This window comes from Sinohyriopsis cumingii, unplaced genomic scaffold, assembly GCF_028554795.1.
Source record: "Sinohyriopsis cumingii isolate HCF-2022 unplaced genomic scaffold, ASM2855479v2 utg000573l, whole genome shotgun sequence".
NCBI classification, from domain to species: domain Eukaryota; kingdom Metazoa; phylum Mollusca; class Bivalvia; order Unionida; family Unionidae; genus Sinohyriopsis; species Sinohyriopsis cumingii.
This window is the reverse complement of record NW_028315911.1, coordinates 644,397-666,690: the sequence shown is the minus strand read 5'-3', so window position 1 is coordinate 666,690 and position 22,294 is coordinate 644,397. Positions and strand designations below refer to the sequence as shown.

Below are 22,294 nucleotides of genomic sequence, written 5' to 3'. Positions count from 1 at the left end.
ACCTCACCGGTCAACGATGAAACCGTTATAGGAAATTTTAGTAATCGTTCGAGCTCGGCAACATCATTTATTGACGCTCCTTCATCCACTACTTTTGCCGCCCACGCTGCTATTTTAGTCTGTCTTAGCGGTGTTAGGCCGTTTCCTCGCGCGGCATTTTTAAAATGTTCCATTACTCGCTCGGCTACACAATTCATCCTGGAAGTGAGAAGTCCTTGGACTTCCAGAGACTTCTCTGGGGATTTTATCAATGACTCTGACATCTTCATCGGGGCGAGTTTATCAACGCGTGGTTTCTTCATCGGATAAATTCCATAAATGACTGCGGTCACAGGATACGCTCTGGCATAATACGGTGTATCAATCCCAACAAGTACTCCCGGGTTTGAGTCTTTGGTTACGACGATGGTTTTCCCCCGCCGGGCATCAAGAATAGGGTCTAGTTTGTCTCTGATAATCCACGTTGTTTCACCTGTTTCCGTGTCGTCGACGCCAACGATAAATTTTATCTGTATGAAATATCTTCTATCGTCGAGATACTCAATTATACTACGCGCGATTGTATCGTTCATGGTACCATCAATGATGGCATTTTCAGAAATGATTTTATATGTCGACCACACATGTGCAGCACCATCACGACGAAACTCTTCTTTGGCGTTCTTGATAACACCAATTACCGCTGCGAGTTCTCGTCGTCGTCGATCAGGGGTTAATCGGTCAAGATCGAATCGACCTCGGGGAAATTGGAGATTTCCAGGTTTTATTCTGGATAGTCTTGAGAAACTCATTATTATAATTAAGACAAGTATTTAAATAGACAAAAGTATTATGTATAATGAAAGAAAACTCAAAGCATTTCTCTGGTGCGCCCGCGCACTCATGCAAGTGGATCAAACTAAATTTATCAGCGCCGTGTAGCAAACGTTGCAGAGGCGAATACTGTGGACAACATGCTCAACAGGTCCGCGGTGGGAGTCTAGGACCGATACCGTGTATCAGATGCGGCATTGGAGTACGAGGAAAAACTCAATTATGTTCAGCGTGTGGGGGAAAACGCTATCGAGAACTAAAACGGTATTATGATAAAAAAAATCCAGACTCGAACACGTTCTCGGAGCGTGATTACATAAATAAGTTTTCAGACAAATTATGAATTAGACAAATGATTTGCTTATAGTATAATGAATCAAGAATTCGTCCCCGAACAAGAATTTGTTCCACATCCAACTATTCCAAATTATGAGGCAAACCGAGATGGCATAGTACGACACTGCACGCGAAGACGACCAGTTGGTGGAGTTAATAATGCTGGTTATTTGATGTTTACTAGCCCCACAAAGAGGTATTTATGTCACCGTTTCGTTTACGAATGTCATCATGGACTGATCAAGGATGGTTTTGTTGTTGATCACATTAACGGTAACATACTTGATAACTCTATAAACAATCTTCGCGTGGTCACTCAGAGCAAGAACTGCCTGTCGGGTAAAACAGGACGTAGTAAAAAAGTTGCAAGACCTGTCCGGGGTCGTAATACACAGACCGGCGACGAAATAGTATTCCGGTCGATATACGCCGCCGCGAAGTATTACGATATTTGTCCACCTTCTGTACAGAATGTCGCAGCTGGGATTAACAAAACAGCATTTTCAAAACGACTAAAACAAAAAATCTCATTTTGTTATATCGTCGACGACGATAACTCGAAAACGAAAAATGTTTCAACTTTGTAAGTCAATGACTTCTCTGGAAGTCAATGACTTCTCAGTTAGATAAAAAAAAATAGTTATAATATATGAATTACGAAAATATTAATATCGTAATTGATGAAATTCAAAAATTGAAGCAGCGGGGTTTTAATATTTTAACAGACGCTGAAACAATTATGTCAGATTTTGAATCCTTGAATGAGCTATCAACGAAGAAGAATACTCTTCCTGCGAGATACAGGTTCATTAAAATGCTGCAAAATTGCATTTATAGATCACTTGCCACAGTTACCCACGAACAGGTATCTGAATTTATTCCGTTGACGCGTGCAGTTGAAAGTATTCGTCTTACACTATCACACGAGTATGAGACTCGAAAATTAATTAACTCGAGAGTGAGATTGTTAAAAAGTCAAATAAAGAATTCCGACGCAGAAGTCAAAGGGGTTTCTCTGGAAGTCTCTGACTTCTCATCCACGCTAGTGTTTCCAGAAGTCCAAGAGACTTAGAAACGCTCGCGTTTCCAGAAATGCTTTGATCCCCCCCATTGTGAGTTTCCAAGGGTAAAAAAAAGTATTATTTTTTTTGTCTTTGAAATTCTACTGTGGAAACGCTAGCGTTTCCGGAAATGTGAAACATTTCTGAGCAATCGTGGAAATCTCTGATTTCTCAGAACTCTTTGAGTTCCAGGATTTGCTTGAGTGTTTTAGCATCAATACACGAATGAGAATAGTTCATGATGTGTTCTTGGTCACAAAAAACTGTGATCGTGTGATACTTCTGTAACTGTTCTTGTTGTGGCCGTGTCAACAAGAAGTCTTCGTTGCCGTGGTCGTCAACGACTATTCCGACGGGGAATTCGACAGTGTCAGGTTCCGCAGAAACGCTAGCGTTTCCAAATGCGGTCCTGATTGCCGCGTTGAGAATTTGTTTGTCATGTACGCGAACTCGGACATGGATATACTCGTGCATTATACACAACTGTAATTTTTTAAATGTGGAAATGCTATGCGTGGAAACTCTTCCAGAAATGCTTTGCATTTCCAATTTGGAAACTCGAAGAGTTTCAGGACTTCACCAGTAAGTTCACGGAGACAGTCTCGCCACGCAGGTCCAACAAATCCCCCCGTTGGTCGGTGAGTTTAAAATTTATCGTTGACAACCACGGATTATTACACCGCAGATAGACCACATTGATTGGTTCTTGCACAATCAGAAAACCAGGGGGGTCTTTTGGTGTGAACGTATACAGGATAAACCCCTGTTGGGCAGCGCTAGCGCTGCCAGCGCTGTAGCTACCGTCGATGACGTCACATACAAGATTGACCGCAATAACATCTGTGATCGAAACGATCCCGGGTGAGATGTGTCTGCCATCGGATGCTGTACTGTTGTCGTGTCTTAAAATAACAGGTTGTGGTTTTGTTCGCGTGTACGTGGCAGAAATATCTTCGAAAGATTCCGCGATGAGATCAGAGACTGATTTTCTCAGTGTGTGCACGTTATATCCAGGAAGTTTAAAATCTGAAATATCCTTCACGGGAATACCAAATCGGGCTGCAAAATTCGATCTTTTTTGGGTTCCATAATCGCCTTTGTGATCCAGTAGATTCTGAATTACTTTTTGATTCATAAATTCCATCGTGGATACGAGTTTGTTTAGTTTTTCTATGGTGGTGATAATGTTCGTGCGTGGTTTTGTTATATCAGAGATATAATCTTGAAAATATACTCGCAACAGGTCTAGCTGTTGTTTATGTGCTTGTTTGATCGGATTAAAAAAATGAGCTTCTATGTCTTCTGGAAGGTATTCACGGAATCTCCCGTCTTCGAAAGCTGTATATATTATATCCAAGGGGTGTCTATCTGATGTTGAAAACCGGGCTTGGCCTGATCGTAATTGATCTGGAAGTAATAAATGCTCGCCGTACACGAGGTCGTGTATTTCTTCCTTGGTGGTCTCGAAATCCGATTTTTCAGGTTTTGGTGGACCCGGTTCGACCTTGGGTCGTTCTCGTGGCCATCCTAATACTGTTCGAAGAGAGCTGCTATAAATATCCACGGCGTATCCCGGTGTTGAGATTTCAATGACCGCAGACAGCGTTGGTTCGTGCGCGGTCACAGATATTTTGGCTTCCTTGCCGGTGATTTGTTTTATTTGGCGTTGTATTTCATTGTTGATTTCTTCGATCTGATAACTCCCAGTGGGTAGCGTAATTGTATCCCATTCAAGTTCACGTTGTTGTGGGTCCGCGCTGGGTCTCCCGAACACAAACGAATTATTCGGCTGCTGACCGCCAAATGATGCCGACCTGATATTGGGCCAGCTGTGATACGCACTGAGCTTCGACAACGCGATTTCGTTTACGGGTATTGGAGTTCGAAAATTAATGCTGAATTCTGGTGTCGTCGAGGACACTGAGATCATTGTGGTCCTTACCGGTGTTGTGTTTGTGACTATTTGCTGAAGCAGTTCCTGTGGCGTTGCCATCAGTGACATTATTTATTTGTTTAGTTTTCAAATAGTCATTGTACACATCTGACATTAGTTTGAATTCAGAATCTGATATCAACGCGGCGTCGCTGGATTGCGCGTCTAACGATGATGATATCAGCGATGATAATTTCTGATATGCGGTCGTGGCTGTATTTAATTTTGTCGTGTAATCGTGTAATTTTGTGTTAGCACACGAGGATATTTTTTTTGCTATGATGCCGAAAACTCCTGCCGTGGTTGTGGTCGCACAAACAGAGATCGTGGCAGCGACTGCAATTACCGGAGTGACCGCTGATAGTATTACTCCCGCGGATGCAACAACGGCAGATACTGAATAAACCACGATGTCTAACACTGTTATGCGGCGCTTGTATTTTTTTACTTTTTGACTGGTTACTTCGATGACAGTTTTTAACTCAGATTGCCACTCACGGACTTGATTGTATCGATATTGTTGAGCATCTGGAAATCCTTCGGATTTCAACGTTGACATATTATTTAAAAATCGCTGCCGATTTTCAATTACGCGGTCATCAACTCAGGCGTTGTAGCGACAAATTCCAAACACCACCAGTAAGATGTTGATGTTAAAGTATCGTCGGCGGCTTCAAGCATAAATGTTTCCTCGGCGTTGCTGTTTAGTATTACAGTGCAAACCCCGGAATACTTATCGGTGGAATGTCTCCAGGGAAACGTTGTGAAGATTTCAAATTTAGCGGGTGAAAACACAGACAACCTGTAAACACCGGTGGCTCTTGCTGTATATTTGATAGTGTTGTTATTTTGTCGTGACCATGTTGCGAATCCCGATGATACCATGAATACGATGTTGGTGATATGCCCGGGAGTAACTCCAGTGGGGACTTTAATCAGACTGGTTTTGTTAACGATCTCAGGAATACCCGATACTATATTCTGCTGTGTTTGTTTGATCGTGTTAATGTTATTTTCTATTATCTGAACTTGATCTGAAAAACTTTTTTCCGTTCTGACTACACCTAACCGGGTATTAATCTTATTGATATCGTTGGCGTTATTAGTAAGATTTGGTATGATTTCAGAAAGTTTCGTGTTGACGACTGGAGGATCCCCAAAGAACTTATCCACGGCCTCATCAGTTTTTGAGAAGTTTCTTCGAAGTCTTGTAAACGCGCCCACGTGAACATCATACTCTGCACGCAGCGTATTTAGTTTACCGTTGACAATGTCCACGTATTGTTTGTTTGACGCATCCTGGTCGGATTCGGGATTTGCTAACGCGGTTATTTTGTTGCCGCTCATGTCAAGTCCGCCGGTCATTACGTCGCCGGATTTTGTTACTTTGTCGCTGACTAGGTCAACAACGAGTTTGTACTGCGCGTCGACGTATTGTTTGTTTGCTGCATCGTCGTTCGAGGCTGGATCTCTGAGTACGGTTATTTTGTTTCCATTCATGCTGAGTTCTCCTGTCATTGTGTCACCGGCTTTTTTCACACATTTATCAACACCTTTATCAATACTGTCTTTGATGCTTGCGATTGATATATTCGAGTCCTTGATGCGGCCGCCATCACTAAATGCAACGAAGTTATCCTTGGTAGCTCCAAGAACTCTGCGAATTATGTCATTGACCTTAATGTTGCTCGTTCTTAGTTTTCCCTGCTTGTCCTGAAAAATAGCAACTTCATCTGGGTCAACTCCAGCTATATTCAAAAGATTATCGACTTCATCTCGGGTCGCATATTTTGAGAGATCAACATCTGTGCCAGGTTTGACTTTTCTTGTGAAAGGTCTTCCGTAAATATCCACCATTATTCTTATTGCTGTTTTTCAAATGCTAGCATGAAAATGCCTAGCATTGGAAACGCTAGCGTTTCTCGATGCGGTATATTCATGCACTACTCGATGCGGAGACGTTGCTGGATTTCTTGAGATTGCATCAAGAACATTTAAAACCTCGTTTCCACAAATGGGCGGATCAATTAATGTTTGTGTTGGTAGCGTCGACTGCCACACTGGAATTGGAAATCCGAAGGATTTCTTGGAGAATCTGCTGTTGAGAGTGCGAGGCACTCCGCGGACATACCTGAGAAACTCAGTTGGCGGTGCTAAACCGTACGAATCGAAATAGATAATTCCACGTGGATCGATCGCGTAAGCAACCCAGTGAGTTCCAGGACCATCTTTGTTGTCGAGATTGATAATGCCAGTTTCTGGATTATTCGGCCGCGTCGGTAATTGATCTCGCATAAATACTCCTCTGAAATGTTTTATACGCAATTTTTTAACAGCATCGAGTAAATCAAAATTAGAAGCTGGAAGCGTCAACGGCGTTAGAATTTTTTTGGATACCATGATGGTGGAGTTCCTGGTAGTCTTAGCCCTGATCCGCGAGTGGATCTCCCCTTTTTTTTCTTATACCCTTTTCCGGTTACTTTCCTTAGTGCCATTCCAGCTGCGGTTCCAACTGCACCAAGTGCTGCTGCCTTTGCTACGGCTGGTGCTGCCGCGGCAATCAACGCCGGTATTGCTGCGAGAAGAGGAAATATTCCACCGGTTTTGGTCATGTCCTTGATAGCTGCAGCAGAGAAATCAAGTCGGACACCGGTTTTTGCTGTTAGTGCCTTATTAAGATGTTTAAGCTGAGTATTAGTCAACGACAATTTGTTTGGACCACCAGTAATCTGATCTCGTTTTAACGTTATTGATGTCCCGCACGTGCTTGCGTTCTTCGATTGCAATTTCTTCGTTTGACCGGAAGTCAAGGTGACATTAACGTGACTGTATGACATTATATCCTAAGTTTGATTTTAATTGCGTTACATATTCTCGATTGGAGCGTCGATGACCCTCATTCGTCCGCCAACACCTTCAAGCAGCATTGCTTTATCGGAGAGTATGACAGCGATCGCTCTAAAACCAGCAGGCGGGCCGAGGGGAAACACACCTACACGAGCTTTGAAGTGTATATCAACGACAGATTGTTTTGTTAGATCCAAATGTTCCAGCGAAAAGTAATAAATCGGATACAGCGTTGTAAAATCCAGTTGTGATATCTGCAACCCGGTATCAATATTTTGATCACGTCCCATAAATGTCATCAAACGATGATACGCCCGTGCAACTTCATTTCGCTCATAATCTATCAGTATATCCTCGGATGGTTCCTGATGCCCGTTTATCCGCAGCGAAACCTCAGAGACACCAAGTTTGTCAAATATCATATTACTCTGTAGTTGGGAAGACAACCTTGCATTTTCCTGGAGTGCAACAAAAATATGTCGCGGCGCTGATATTCCCTGTTGTGATGCTATGTGCCACGTGAACTGCCCAGCACCGGCACCTTGAATGGAATCTGTTGATGTTGTTAACCACGATATCAGTGATTTACCACCTGTGTCCATGAAAGAGAGTAATCGTTGCTCTTCAGTGATCGATGGGGACATCACTGGCATCCACAAAGCAAGCTTGAATAATATTACTTTACCGCCAGCAACACCGTCTTCTCGCCAGATAGCGTCAACGTCATCACTTTTTCGGTTAAGTACAACTGTATGATTGGCTCCAAAAATAACCTTTCTGACATGTCTGCAAAATCCAAAGATGTGAGACAGTGGAATTGCGCATGAAAATCTCCTACGTTCACCTTTTAACATTAATTTACGTGTAGCAAAACCTAAATTGTAATCTGGACTAGGCCTTAATATTGGAAATGCAGCACCTGGTCTGTCCGGAAATCCAGCCGGTTGCGGGTCCATAGCAGTACCTTGTGCTGTTTGTACTTGAATAGTAGATCTGTGTTCAGGATGATCAGAATTATCCTTAGCGAACATCATAGTCGGACCAGCTGATCTAGTGTAATCATCTGAGTATCTCGCTAATCCCAAGATTGTTGTAGCAACGTCGACATTATCCTGAATTATTTCAATTTCTCTTCCGTCAATGCTGTATGAAGCACTTTTGAACAGCGCCATGATACCGTTATTAACAAAACCAACTCGAACATTAGCTCCGTATTCTGTATTAGCGGCAACATCTGTTACAAGTTCACCCGTGACTTCAAGAAATGCTTCAGCGGGCAGAAAATATCTACTTGTATCCTGGACTCGTAATTCAATTCGTCCGCGTTGATTAGGTACTGTTGCCTCATAAGAATAATACTGATAATCGCGCACGGACTCATCTTTTAGTGTTGGTGCATCCATGTCGAACGCTGGATCAGATATAGGTTTGAACATTATATAAAATTATTGTCTTCTAAAACGAAATCCGCTTCCTGATATCAGGCTTGTATTTATTTGTTCGGGTGTTTGGGTTACAAGCTCTGCAAGTTTTTGATTGGCAGCCTGATTTATTACTTTACTGACGTCCGCGGGCATAAGTTCAGTACTGGCCAGTTTCACCGGTGGCGGTTTTTTTGATCTACGAGTTAACCGTAACAGTCTATCCTTGATTGACGCGAATGCCTTCCCGGCGAGATCACCAACAGATCCAAGGGCTTTATCCTTAATGACATCAATAGCTTTCATCGACAATTGTTTTGCAATCGGTAATGCCTTAGGGGCTATTCTTGAAAACAAACCAGTAATTGTATCACCGAGACCATCTCCGTAGGTTGCTCTGTAGGCTGGTAATCGCGAGTTCACTACGCGGACTGGTAACACGCTAGCGTGTCTAGGTTGAGAATTGTGCACGATCATTTTATTTAATTATTGTTTCTCTAACTAAATTTGCTAGTCGCTGTGGTAACCGTCTGCGAGTTCATCAATGAGTCCCCGGTAAACGCCGATATCCATGATGCCACGCTGAAATAGTCTCTGACAGATATTTGCGGCTTCATTTATAATTTCCGGAGAGTTGTTTCCGGCACGTCTTCCTCCTATGAGAACTTCTAACCGTGATACGTCATTGATGATATTATCAGGACAAATAAAATTATTTCCCAGACCACTACCAGTAGCGGCTGGTGCGTCGGGAAATTCTTCCTCTGGAGATTGCGGCCGAAGTTGTGGCTGAGATGATGAAGGTTGTTTTTTCTGCTGCCGAGTTTGTTTCTGCTGCCGAGAAGAAGGTTGCTGTTGTTGCAGAGGTGGAGGAAGTTGATACTCGGCGAGCTGTTTTTGTTTTAGTTGGTTCATTCGCTCGTTATAAAGTTTTTTTACTTCTTCATCAAGAATTCTATACTCTAAATCATCATCTCTAGCCTGCGGTTTGCCTGTGCGTATTCGATATATCCATTTGATAAGATTATCATCAGTTACTTTATCATGGGGAGGGTTTAAAATTCTAGATTTATTAAACATACTAATTAATATTTTTTTAACTAATTCTTCTGGTTTAGAATTTTTAATATCTTCGACAACACCTTTCTTAAATTTTGCAGCTAATTCTACGTTTTCTTTTACTGGTTTTTCTTCCCCGGCGGCGACGTCAGTACCCTCAAGTATTTCTTCACCGACAGGTGGAGGTTGAGCCGCAGCGATATCAGCTGGAAGTGTTCGTAAAATCTTCTTTGTCTGTTTAGTTCTTCTTGCTATTTTTTCAGCCTGCGTCGCAGTTTGTTTTGATACCGGAAGAAGATCTTCTTTGATGACAGTTGTAACTTTCTCAGTAGCTTTGGTCACGGGTTTAAATAATTCCTCCGCGGATTCTGCAAAGACTTCCCGTGCTTGCTGTCTTAGTTGTAATTTTTGTCTGACACTATCACGGACAGGAAGAAATTTCTGAATTGCTTCGAGACGTTCTCGAGCTAATCTAGTAGTAAGTGCTTCTCCGATATTTGCCATTATTTATTTGTCAATGATTTAATTCCGCTGACATAAAAATGTTTTTCCTTGGAAACTCATTTCGTAGAGCAGCAGAGGGGGGACGGACCCGACCCATGGATTTTTCAATAACGACCCCGCCACGGAAACTGTTTCAGATTTATTGAAGTAACCCAAGTTGCCAGCGGAAATGCATTGCATCCCTGGGGAAATTCGAAAAATTTCTCGAGGAGAGACTCTCCGAATTTTTTGGGACATTTTTTTTTGTCTCGTTTTCTGAATAAAAGGGTTTATTTCGTCGAAATAAGCCTTCTATCGAGGAATATTTTCCTGGAGGGGTTTATTGTGAAAATAGTTTCGGTCTGTTTGCCCCCTCTGCTAATATACATTCAAAAGAAGTAGCAATAACAAGATTTTTAAAAGGGCCACTTCGGTGGCCATATGTGGATCATTTTCATTTAGAACAGACTTGACATAATAAGAAGTCTTCTGGTGAAAACCCTTGTCAGTAAGACTTTCTGTTCAGGTCGAGTAGCGACAACAAAATTTCTAAGATAGCTTCTGTGGTAGCTATACCGGAAGTCAGATTTGCACTATTTTCATCTAGAACCAATAAGATACTTTAAGAAGTTTTTCAATGAAAACTCCATGTTTACAGAAGAATCCAGTTAGAAGGAGTAGCAATAAAAAAAAATGGATGTCCAAGTGGCATCATCTTTTAGGACCAATTAAACCATGAAATGAATGTGTTTTAAATTTTCATGGCAATCCTCTAAGAAGTTTAGGAGCCAAAAATAATCAAACTTGTGCTAACTGCCAGATGGACGATGGGCAACAGATCACGTACTAAATATGATAATGTAAAATCTCAATTTGTGAAAAGTTTTGAGTAATTTTGTGAAACTAGGTTGTGAGCTGTCTGCACACCACGTGATACTTGGTCTGGGACACTATGTATGTGAACAAACTTAATGATGGCAACAGTCTCAGTGGAATTAATGAGACTCAAATGTACATGTATTGTTTTATTCTGTGAACTAACTTGGTTCCTTCCTTCTATATAAAGTGCAGCTTATATGACAGATACATAGATAAAGTCTTTAGCTATAGATGTACTTCCTGGTACAATGGTGAATACTTACAATTTTTAACCAGATTCACATATGTGACACATGTTGAAGCTTTTGCATAGCCATCCACTGACCTGCAATACAAAGAAAACAAAACTACTCAATCTTAAGCCCAATACATTATGCTCACATTTAAAACAGGTAAACTTAAATATAAAGGAGACAATTTACTCGTCAACAACTCAGACAAATAGAACTAATCAAGTGAGGTAAAATGCTATTATCATAAACACATAAAAATGCGATTTGTTTTGTTTTGTTTGTTTTTTTTATTTTTTTTTGTTTTAAAGTCCATTCAGGTTGTATGACTTGCGAGTCATACGTTTAGAATAAAATATCAAAGGAGATACACGCTTCACAAATATCCAATGTTATGTTTCCGTGTTCTCTTGAGAGAAATAAAAAAGTAATATTTCTGTTCAAATGCGAAACAAAAGCGTTGTCATTTGACAAAATTAAGATGTCGTCTTTTCAGCTGAAACACACGAGTCGCGGTGGTCAGTGTGCCAGCATAAATGTTGTAACTTCTAAATCTACCATCTGACAAGCCCGCACTGGCTTCCTTGGCTTCAATGATGAAGGCACTTCGTTCCAATTGCCTCCACATTAAATTGCTGTCGCTGTGCCGTAATTCTAACAAGCCAAGTCTTTTTTCAAAACTGAGGAAAGCACAAGTAAAATAATTAACTGTACCTTAAACAAATAAATAAACGTGACGTAATAAAATTGTTTCCTTACCTATTTGAGTATTTCCACTTCACTTGTTAACTTGCCAAGTTTGTATGAATTGATTTTGATTTATTAATGGCAACAGTAGATAGGCACATCACACAATAATAAAAAACCGTAAATGCAACTGAACACAGAAACTTCACCGTACACATTTTTCCCTGAACCAATGGTGAAAGTCGCTATCATCTGCTTACATGTAGCTTGTGTGCAACATTTGACAATCTTTCAACGATACAAGAAAACAGTTCCTCCCAAAAGCCCGAAACATCTGAGCCATGTGATGTAGACATCTGACCTTTGGCCCGCCATACGAATTTTCAAAACCTCCAGTCGAACTACCTTATCGTAATCTAACCATGTGTCCATGTAAAGAAGAGGCCCAGTAATTTAAACTGACGGTAACCCTCTAGCCAATATCGTTAGGCAAATGACTCCGTGTCAACCTTTGTATCATGACCTTTGATGCCAATTACTGCTACATTTTTATAGAAACTTAAGATGAATTTGATGTAGAATTGATGACATCGGCACTCAAGCGTTTTGACCGTTGCAACATAGTTGCAGGCTGATGACAATGAAGCTGACAAGCTAACTTTTTAAATATGCAATTCCCTTTTTGAAATAATTCAAATGAAATAAATGCACACGATACTTAAGGTCAGTTATAACGATCACCTCAGCGTAAATTGTTGGGATGTGCGGGACCATTGCGAAATGAGGACAAGGGGCTCCTAAAATCTAATTTCTATATCACTGAAGAAATTCTGTTAAATCTTCATGTAGAAATACATGTTTGTTTTTAAAATCAATTTTATTATTAAATAATCTGCTTTAATTATAATAATTATAATCTGTTTTAAGCAAACACCATAATTTTCGCCCCCCCCCCCCCCCCGCTTGAGGGTCCGGTGCGATTATGGCATCTTTCGTACCTCGTAAAGGCCGCTCGCAACTGACCACTCCAACTCACACTCCTATCCCAATCCTCTGTGATGTCCCCAGCGTTACAATGGGAGTGTTGTAAAAGAAGGGACTTGGTGACAAACTTGATACTTGATATAGTAAACGTGTGTAACGTAAATGTGTTAAAATACTTTTTAGAGAAACACAAACTAACTGTAACGTGGTATAACGGAAAGGGTTCATCAATATAAAGTGCATACTCAGTTTGCTTTAAAAAATGAAGACAGTCATAGTGTAAATTTCACGTGTTTATCTAATTTGTTTGTGGCGAAATTGCCCAAACAAGCTTTTTCAAAAATGTTAAAATCTAAGAAACACAAATCATTTTTAGTGGAGGTATGAAGAGAAATGCAACACTGGCCGGAAATTCTGATAAAATTATCTACATAATTATACCAATGAGCAGGCACATTTTTCATTTTACTACAACTAACCCTAACCCTAACCTAACCTTAACCCTACATAATGATACCAATGAGCAGGCACATTTTTCATTTTACTACAACTAACCCTAACCCTAACCCTACATAATGATACCAATGAGCAGGCACATTTTTCATTTTACTACAACTAACCCTAACTCTAACCTAGCCTTAACCCAACATAATGATACCAATGAGCAGGCACATTTTTCATTTTACTACAACTAACCCTAACCCTAACCCTACATAATGATACCAATGAGCAGGCACATTTTTCATTTTACTACAACTAACCCTAACCCTAACCCTACATAATGATACCAATGAGCAGGCACATTTTCATTTTACTACAAGCAAAAAAAAAAAAATCTGAAGCTATAATACTAAAAGGTCTTCTCCAAATTACTCAAAGTAATAATATTTGTTTTTTAAAAAAACAGTGCCAAATAAAGTCTTTTATACCTGTCAAGGTATCTTATATCAAAATTGGCTTGTTTTTGCTCAACATGTTGGGCGTGTCTTAGTGTACTCTATCTGTTCACAAAAAAAAAGTGAAGCGGACGGAGGGACAGCACCAACTTTCAACACGTTTCCAATTCGTTGGGTAGGGGGCATAAATAAGGGAGGTATTGTGCAGAACGTAGGCGGCTGAGTCAGCCCAACAACCAGGGGTCATGGCTCCCCATAAAGATGACACTCGTTTTGGTGTTGTACAACACAGCAACACAGGTAAGTTACTTAGACTTAGTGTCGAGGCAACTGAAATGAAATGGAATACTTGGGGTGCTCCGATTCTGGGATTCGAACCAGAACCCTTTATGTCGCGAGTCTGGCACGCTAACCAAGAAATACTGTTGCTAATGCCTATGTCAGCTCCCTCTTACGACATGCACTTCGGCGCAAAGAGTCCACTCCACATAGACGAGCCAGCAGAAGCTTGAAAATGACGTAGGATGAAGGTCCTGCTCTGCCTCCGCAGCAATGACGATGAAACTCTGCTGACGAGGTCTAATCAATAACAAGCTACCGTTAGTGTATATTTAATTTATTTTGTGTGCTTGACTTTTGTCCGTGTTTGAGAGAAGATTAGTTATGGCGTACTTGACTTTTATAACTTAAAGCAAAACTGTTTACTTATAGTTTGATTTCAAGGTCTAGCTTTATTAATGATTTAGAAATGTTCTGGAAGTGTACTTTTGACTAACATCATGGTCATTTTATTGTGTCTTTGGTTTTTATATGTTTCAGGTAAACAAAATTATTTCATTCCTATCTTAATATCACTCTTTAGGAATCACCAACAGAGTTTTCAGTTGTATTCAAGAATAATTCGAGAAGAATCATTTATTGAAAAAATATTAACTGGAATTACAAAGTGCTCATTGATATTTTGGACAAAATTCCTTCTTTAGGATTATTGTGAATTCATTCAAAGACAAGCTGGATTATATCATTGTGATACATCATAACTGTTTGTACATAAACAGACCATTGTCATACCAGCAATTCAATATTGGAATTCATTCGGAACACTACTTTTAGACTTGTGATAGAACTTTTAGGATTATTTGGGATATAATTCACAATGATTAAGTTCATTTTTAATTTGCACTTTGCAACTGTGTTGATTTTAATAAAGGTGATGATTTCGCTTCTTTCTTTTACTTAGTATAAACAACATCAAAGTCGTAACACTACCTACAAAAATTTATTGAGTTCCGCCAACAGGAAAATGAGTGAATGTGCGGAAATGATTCAACAGGGATAATTCTGACAACAAAGCCTTTAAAGTTGCTTGAAATAATGCCGATCCGTCATTCAATAGCTCCGCCGTTAAAAAAGTGGAACTAAATTTATGCAAATCTTTCATAAAAAAAACCTATAACATAATTCTGCGTGTGACTAAGTCTGAGAATAAGCATTCTGGCAATAGGTTTTTCAAGTGTTCACGAATGATGTCCATCCGCTGTCAAAAATCTCACTCGTTTTAATACAAGAAATACTTTTAAACAACCTCTTCATATAAATCTCTCGGCAGAATTCAACCAATTTTGACAAAAGAACATATTTGCATGCATGTCATTAAATCTTATTTTTTTATTGCCGATCCGCTTTTAGATGCAGCCATAATCACTAAGAATAAAAAACATTCTATTTTATTTAACTTCGTTCAGAAAAGCATACAACTGGATATCACCAAATCTGACTGAAGGCATAATGGCACGACGGATGTTCAGTTATTTTTCTTTTCTTCGAAATAATCCAGATCCGCCTTAAAAAATGGCGGCCGCTAATAACTATACACAAATTTCTAAACAGTGTCTTCTCTCTTTTCACTCAGCAGAATTCTATCAAAATGGACGAAAAACAGCCTTGTTTGAAAGGTTTCACATATATATATGCCAATGATACCGATCAGCCTTCAGATATGGTCACCGTTGGTAAAAATCGTCATTAAGACTTTTTTCTTTCCAAAGAGCGCTTAATAGAATTCAACAAACTTACAAGTAAAGAATCCTTGCATAAAGGGCTTTTCAATTTATGCAAACAATGGCAATACACTTTCAAAAAAATGGCTTCCGTAACAAAAATGTATAAATTTTATCAGGAACCCATCTGACAGTGGCTAATTAATGACGGAAATCATCCAGACTTTTAAATACTGAAAACTTATGCTGATCTGACATAAATATTTTTATGAAGATACAAAAGCAGAAAACATTTTAAAATTTGTTTAATAACATAATGAATCTGCGGTATTGGAATAAATTACTAAATGAAGCGTCCTATCCATCCAGATTTCTTGGCCAACTGCTCTTGCATTGAGTTGTAAGGCAGATTTCCGCCAGGTGAGTAATCTCATGCCAACTTTGACCTTTCGCTTTGTATGAAATAGAAATCAACAGCTGTAATGAGCTATCGTTTGTCGTCTCTCTCATATGATGCTGTGAGTGACTTGGTCTTTACCAGATTATCAACAACCACTTTAACATCACTTTCAAGTCATTAACTCGTATGTGAGAAAGCTTGTCAGTAGCTTCACGTGGGTCAGTGGTTATTCCTCGGATCTTCCTCCATCAAATATACTTGCCATCATTTAAGGCCACCGTTATATGCTGAAAAATGGCGTTAACTCATAAAATCCCCCGACTCAATAAATCTCCTCGAAAATACTTTTTCTACGGTACGGCCTTCGGTAATATCTTTAGAACATTAAAAAGGAATATAATGCAGTCAGTGCTGCATAAATGGGTCCTTAACTGGTTGACGGCATGAAGAATAAAGACCATGTTTTCACATCAACCGAATGTGGCAGGACATAAAAATGCCCGTATGAAGAAAGAAAAAACCTCCTTAAAACATGATCAGTGTAAACCCGTTCAATTTGTATACATATTAAAATACGGTATTTACATGTCCCTCCTTCTGTTCGTTTGTTTGTTTTCTTTTTTCGTCACAAAAACTGGTGCAGAGAAGGGTATTTATCAAATATGGTCTTATGCAGGTAATTTCATCACAGCTTTATGCGTATTGTATTCAAAATCGATTTAAAGTCTGAAAAATATTAAAGACTGATTTAAAGTTTAAACAATATTAAATCTGTACTAGTTGGAAGACGGGCCCTGACCAGCTCTTAAAGTGCATCTCATTAACTTGATACACAGTTCGTAAGATTAAACACACGTCGATAAATGAATCCGTAAGCTTTGCAATCTAAATTACCTCCAAGATGAATATAACGTTTTACTTGTACGTCTTACTCCTCTTCACTGTGCCATTAACTTGATACTACCTTATTAAATGCACATTGAATATATTTAAGACAAATACATGCTATGGATGATAGATTAATAACGTCTGCACACATTGGTATGGAAATAAAAAAGGCGATATTTCATGATCATCGATATTTACAGAAAGGTTTTCACATTTTTTGTTGTTGTTGCTTGCTTGCTTGCTCTTTTTGTTGCATACATACTGAATATGACACATTATCGCAAGAGGCGGACTTTGCGCTTTTACCAATGAACTCAACTTGGTTTTGGCCATCCTTTAACTTTATCGATAGCACATGCCTGTCGAGTTGCGCATGCGCGAGACTCACATTTTTCTGTTTTTACATTACCGCAAAATAACACCAATTTATGATTTGGTTGACCGTACATTAATTAAGTAGACAGTCTGACGTTGACGAGACCTGGCCTGCGTTTCATGATGAACATATTACATCATTATTAATCCGAGTTATAAGTTTTGTGTTGTTCTAGTTTTAACACAGTTTTTCAGCACATTATAGGATATACAAGCCGGCCAGTATATTGGTGGAAAATTTATCACCCACTAAATGTGCCTGACCGAGAATCGAATCCATGCTGAGAGAAGTAAAATGTCAGTGATCTATAAAGACGATCGCCTTAGACCACACGGCCAGATAATCTGGCATTATAGCAAAAACACTTTGATAGTATTGAATAGTATCTACCTCAAAGTCATTGAAGCAAAGCATCTAAAGAAATTGAACTGCAGTTACTTCCCGAGTCTGTAATCTATTCCTTGCGCTATTGTACTTAAAGAGAAACGGCGAGAAGTAAACATATTCTGAATTATCTTTATCTTTTTCCTTCCTTGTTTTGTGTACATCGTACCATGTCTCGATCCTTTAAAAAGGCGTCAGCAAACACGAGTCACTGGAAGGGACTCATCAAAGGAATTTATTGGAATACAAGACCGTTTCTTCTTAAACCATCTCTGATACTCTTGGGCAATTCAATGTCGATATGGCTATCCATTCAGAAGGGGTAACAATAACAAAACATTCAAGATTATAATCGACGCAGCCATGTTCAATGGGATATCAATCAGTACCATATTAATTTAAGACCAACTAGATATCAGGCGAAGTCTTTGGTCAAAACTATACTATGTATAAACGGAAGAGCAATAAAAAGATTTTCAATATGGTTTCCGTGATGACCATATTGGGTGTCAGATCGGCATCATTTCATTTAGGACAAACCAGACACCATAAGAAGTCAACTGGTAAAACTCAATGCCAATATGACTTTCCATTTACGACGAGTAACAATGAAATGATTTTCACGATGGCTGCATTGGCGGTCAAGTTGGATATTCGACTGGCACCATTTCCTTCATGACCTACTAGTCCTAAAAAGTCTTTTGTTGAAAAACTCATGTACATATGACCATCTATCCCCGTAAGTAAGAGAGATAATATTTTCAAGATGGCCGCTGTGATGGCCATACTGGATGTCCAACCAGTACCATTTTTATTTTGGACAAACTAGACATGGGAATAAATGTGGGTTTAAAGTTCCATGGCAGTCCTCCAAATATTTTAGAAGCAACAATAATAAACTTGTACAAAAGGACGGATGGACGACGGACAAAACGCCATCTCATAAGTTCTTCTGAACTATGACCAGTAGAACTAAACATCACAATTAGACTGAGAGGCGTTTTAGCTATGGTGTTATTGTTTATGCTCAATAGTTCTTGTTACAAGATTAATGTAAAAAAAAAAAAGACAACAGAGTACAGTACTGCAAATCATCTTCAACATAAAACAACATATACAGATTATATACATCTTCAAATTGACCACTTACGATTAGATGGAAAACATTAAGGTCCCCACCCAAGACAATGCAGGGCTCGGTGGTTAAGACGTTGGACTAGTCACAAGAAGATTGCCGGTTAGATTACCACTACCTGATCATCACGGATTATTATTAATATATGTGGAGCTGGTTCATAAATTTTATAAACTATATGGGATCTTTATGAAGTAAGCTTAGCAAGTCTGGTCAAAGTCTGACAAGAAACATGGTCACTAGAGTGTTCGCGTTCTTAGCCAATGGAAGATCGCCTCATTTGTATGAGTCGATGTTGCTCAGAACTAAATTCACCCAAGATCTTGCTGATATAAACTTACATATCAAATTTGATCAAAACTATGGCCTCTAAAGTGTTCATAAGGCCAGCCAATCAGATGCAAGATCAGCTCAATAATATGCATGCCTGTCGCTGATAATCAATCTCATCCGCGATCTTGATGATATAAACCTACAAACCCAGTCTGATCGATATCTGATCAGAAATGAAGTCTCTTAAGTGTTTAATAGCAAGTGTTGACGGACGGACGACAGACAACGGACGCTGGGTCATACGAGAAGCTCACAATGCCTTTAAGGCTATCCCAGGGGTCAGGGCCGACAAGGGGGGGGGGGGGCAACAGAGGATATGTCAACACTTTTTAATTTTAAACAAGAAAATTTTGTTTGAAAAAGAAACAGAAGAGGCCCGTGCGTGTATTTACCTTAAGGCTCGTGACCGCTCTCTACGGCTCCACCAGGGGCAGATAAAGGAAAGCCGCTCCAGAATTTTGCACGTTTCCAGAGCATAATTTAACCGTTTAACTATAAATAAAACTTTACGGTCCGTTTTTTTTCCGCGCTCATTTTTGAGGAAGGGGCGGGGGCGCTAGGTATACCCCTAGCCCCTGCATCCATCTGAGATAAACACAAACTTATTATTAAAAAAGTCTGTCAGCATCAGACGCCAGTAAAACCGAAGATGTAGGAAAATGATTGGGTACATATACACCACCAGTACTACAGCTTACAAACTCTTCCGTTTTTAATCAAGGAAATCGTGTGGCACTATTTACTGTTGCATTTGGCAATAAAACAATGGATAATCTTATGTAGCAAAGCAGTATAAAGTCAATAGTCAATTAAAGCTATCTACATGTCTTGTGACACTGTTGTATGTTTGCTGAAATCGGTTGTTCAAAACAGCAGCAGCAGAAGCAAATCTGTAGAAAATATTCTATTATCACACTGCATTTCATAAGACCCAGTCGGTTTAGACTGCAAGCTGGAAAACGTAATACCGAATTTATTAAACCATAAGCTTGTGAAAATGAGCCAGTTTATTAACAACCAGCGATAGTGAAAACAAACACAAACATATACAAGCCAATAGTGTATGCTACGCCGGCGATACGAGGTTTTGCCAAAAACACGTTAACTGATATTAGTATTAAGTCCTTGATCTACTGACCCTTTCTTCACCCCTCTCCCCCCTTCCCCTGCCCATACGAACTATGTAGGCATTTGTATATCTGATCTCTTTTCCTTCACAATAAAGCTCTTTATTGGCACTTGTCGCGTGGATTTATTTCATTAGATAAACGTAAGAAGGTACGTTCTACCACGTGTAAACAATGATCCTACACGTAGGTAAGTAAGTCTTCGTTGCAGTTAATCTGCACAGAGGCTTTTAAATGCATTTCTTCAATCTAAATGATTCAATACTGAAATCCTACCACCTGTTCCACTCGATATAATTTTTAAAAAACAAAAAGGAGAATGGAATGTTCCAAGGTCTATTATTTTTTAACGCATTTTGATGAAAATGCTGGCTTACTGTCACACCTACATAAACAAATGCAAGAGTCTGTTGAAATATGGCAAACCTATAAGCCCGTCGACGCAACAATTTGATGAAATAACCAGTTCCCCTTTTATCGTGATTCAATGTCTATTGATCAGCAAGCGTGAAAGAACATATCTAATGAGTCATGAAAAATAACGTTCACACAAGTTTGCAAATTGATCCATTGGATATCCTAGATAACAAACAAAAATTTCGCTTCACAAAATCAGCTCCAGACCAATCGTGCTGGAAGTCGCCAATTCAGCTTTCAGAAGAATAACAACTAATTCTGATCCCTGATTTCTTGATTTTTTTATTATTTTAAATTTCATTAAAAGTCTCGTTTTACATAAAATGGTTCCCAATCGCATAATCCCTTCAATAAAGAGTTATAACACTATGCAGGTCATGCTGCGACAATTTTCAATGAACAAATAATTCACAAGTGCTTCACAGAAAATCCAAAGTAGGTTTGGGCGAGTTGCCTATAACGGACGACACACGACCAACGCAGGACCATTGCATAAGCTCTTCTATTCTCTGACTAGCAGATCTACAAACAAAATAACAACACTTATGTATAAATTTGATCCTCACTGATGCCATTCCTAAGGAAGCATCATACAACTCTGTAAATAGAATACATATGCACAATAAAGTAAAATACCAGAAGACCTTGATTCACGTGCTGCCAGTATAACTAACCGTCGTTGATTAATAATTCTGTGTTTTGTAATCCCCTGATCTTTTGATCGAGCGTATATATATATATATATATATATGCAAATCAAGATATATACCAGACACCTAATTTACACAGCCTATTTAACGCCGTGGTGTGGTTCTGAGAGAGAGAGAGAGAGAGAGAGAGAGAGAGAGAGAAAGAGAGAGAGAGAGAGAGAGAGAGAGAGAAGCCTTAAACAGGATAGGATGATTGGACATGGCTAAATATCTACAACACAATTGCCACCCCCTTATATGTGAAATCTATCCAAGTTTGTTAAGTACATATTTTTATAGGCTTCAAAATGGGAACTTCAAACCTCATAGGGTGATGGTACGACTCCAAATCAGTAATCACTGAATGACTAGCTTTGCAGTGCAAATATTTTCTGTCGATTCGGTTTCTCCATTCTGCGACGAGTCTGAAAATGTATACACGTTGCTGGTGATGAAAATCTAATTCTGACAGCTGGTGGCATCAACAGTGGCGCACATACTCGACCCCTGCCCTATACGTTTCCTGCTTAGTCAAGTTAGTGTTGCATCCTTTAGGACATACTGTATAGATAGTTTCACAGTACATGTACATCACAGGCTTTCACGATTTCCATTCAAATATCAGAAAGCAATATTTTGGGTCATCCTCCCAAAACAAAATTATGTGCGAGTCCATCAACAATTCAATGAATTCAAGTGCTATATGTTTTATGATAAAGTTACACGACATTCTAAAGCAAGTATCCAATAATGTATGCATGATAAACTCAGTTTGTATGTCTCTGTCTTCTAACGTGTAATGAGTAACTACTATTTCTGTCTGATAATTACAAAGAGTGCCCAGATAGATGACATTTATTTCCAGGAAAAAGGCGATAGTGTTCACTGCAGAGGATAAATTACTGATATTTGTCGA

At 39.3% G+C, this 22,294-nt stretch overlaps 1 protein-coding gene across 1 annotated transcript in view; it reads right to left on the bottom strand.

Moving 5' to 3' along the window:
• Positions 1-22,294, bottom strand: part of LOC149773781 (uncharacterized) — a 215,533-nt gene that overhangs the window by 144,684 nt on the left and 48,555 nt on the right. The window contains exon 2 of the mRNA XM_089946020.1: positions 11,096-11,157. The gene's annotated coding sequence lies outside the window, so the exon portion shown is untranslated. The remainder of the gene's footprint in view (positions 1-11,095; positions 11,158-22,294) is intronic.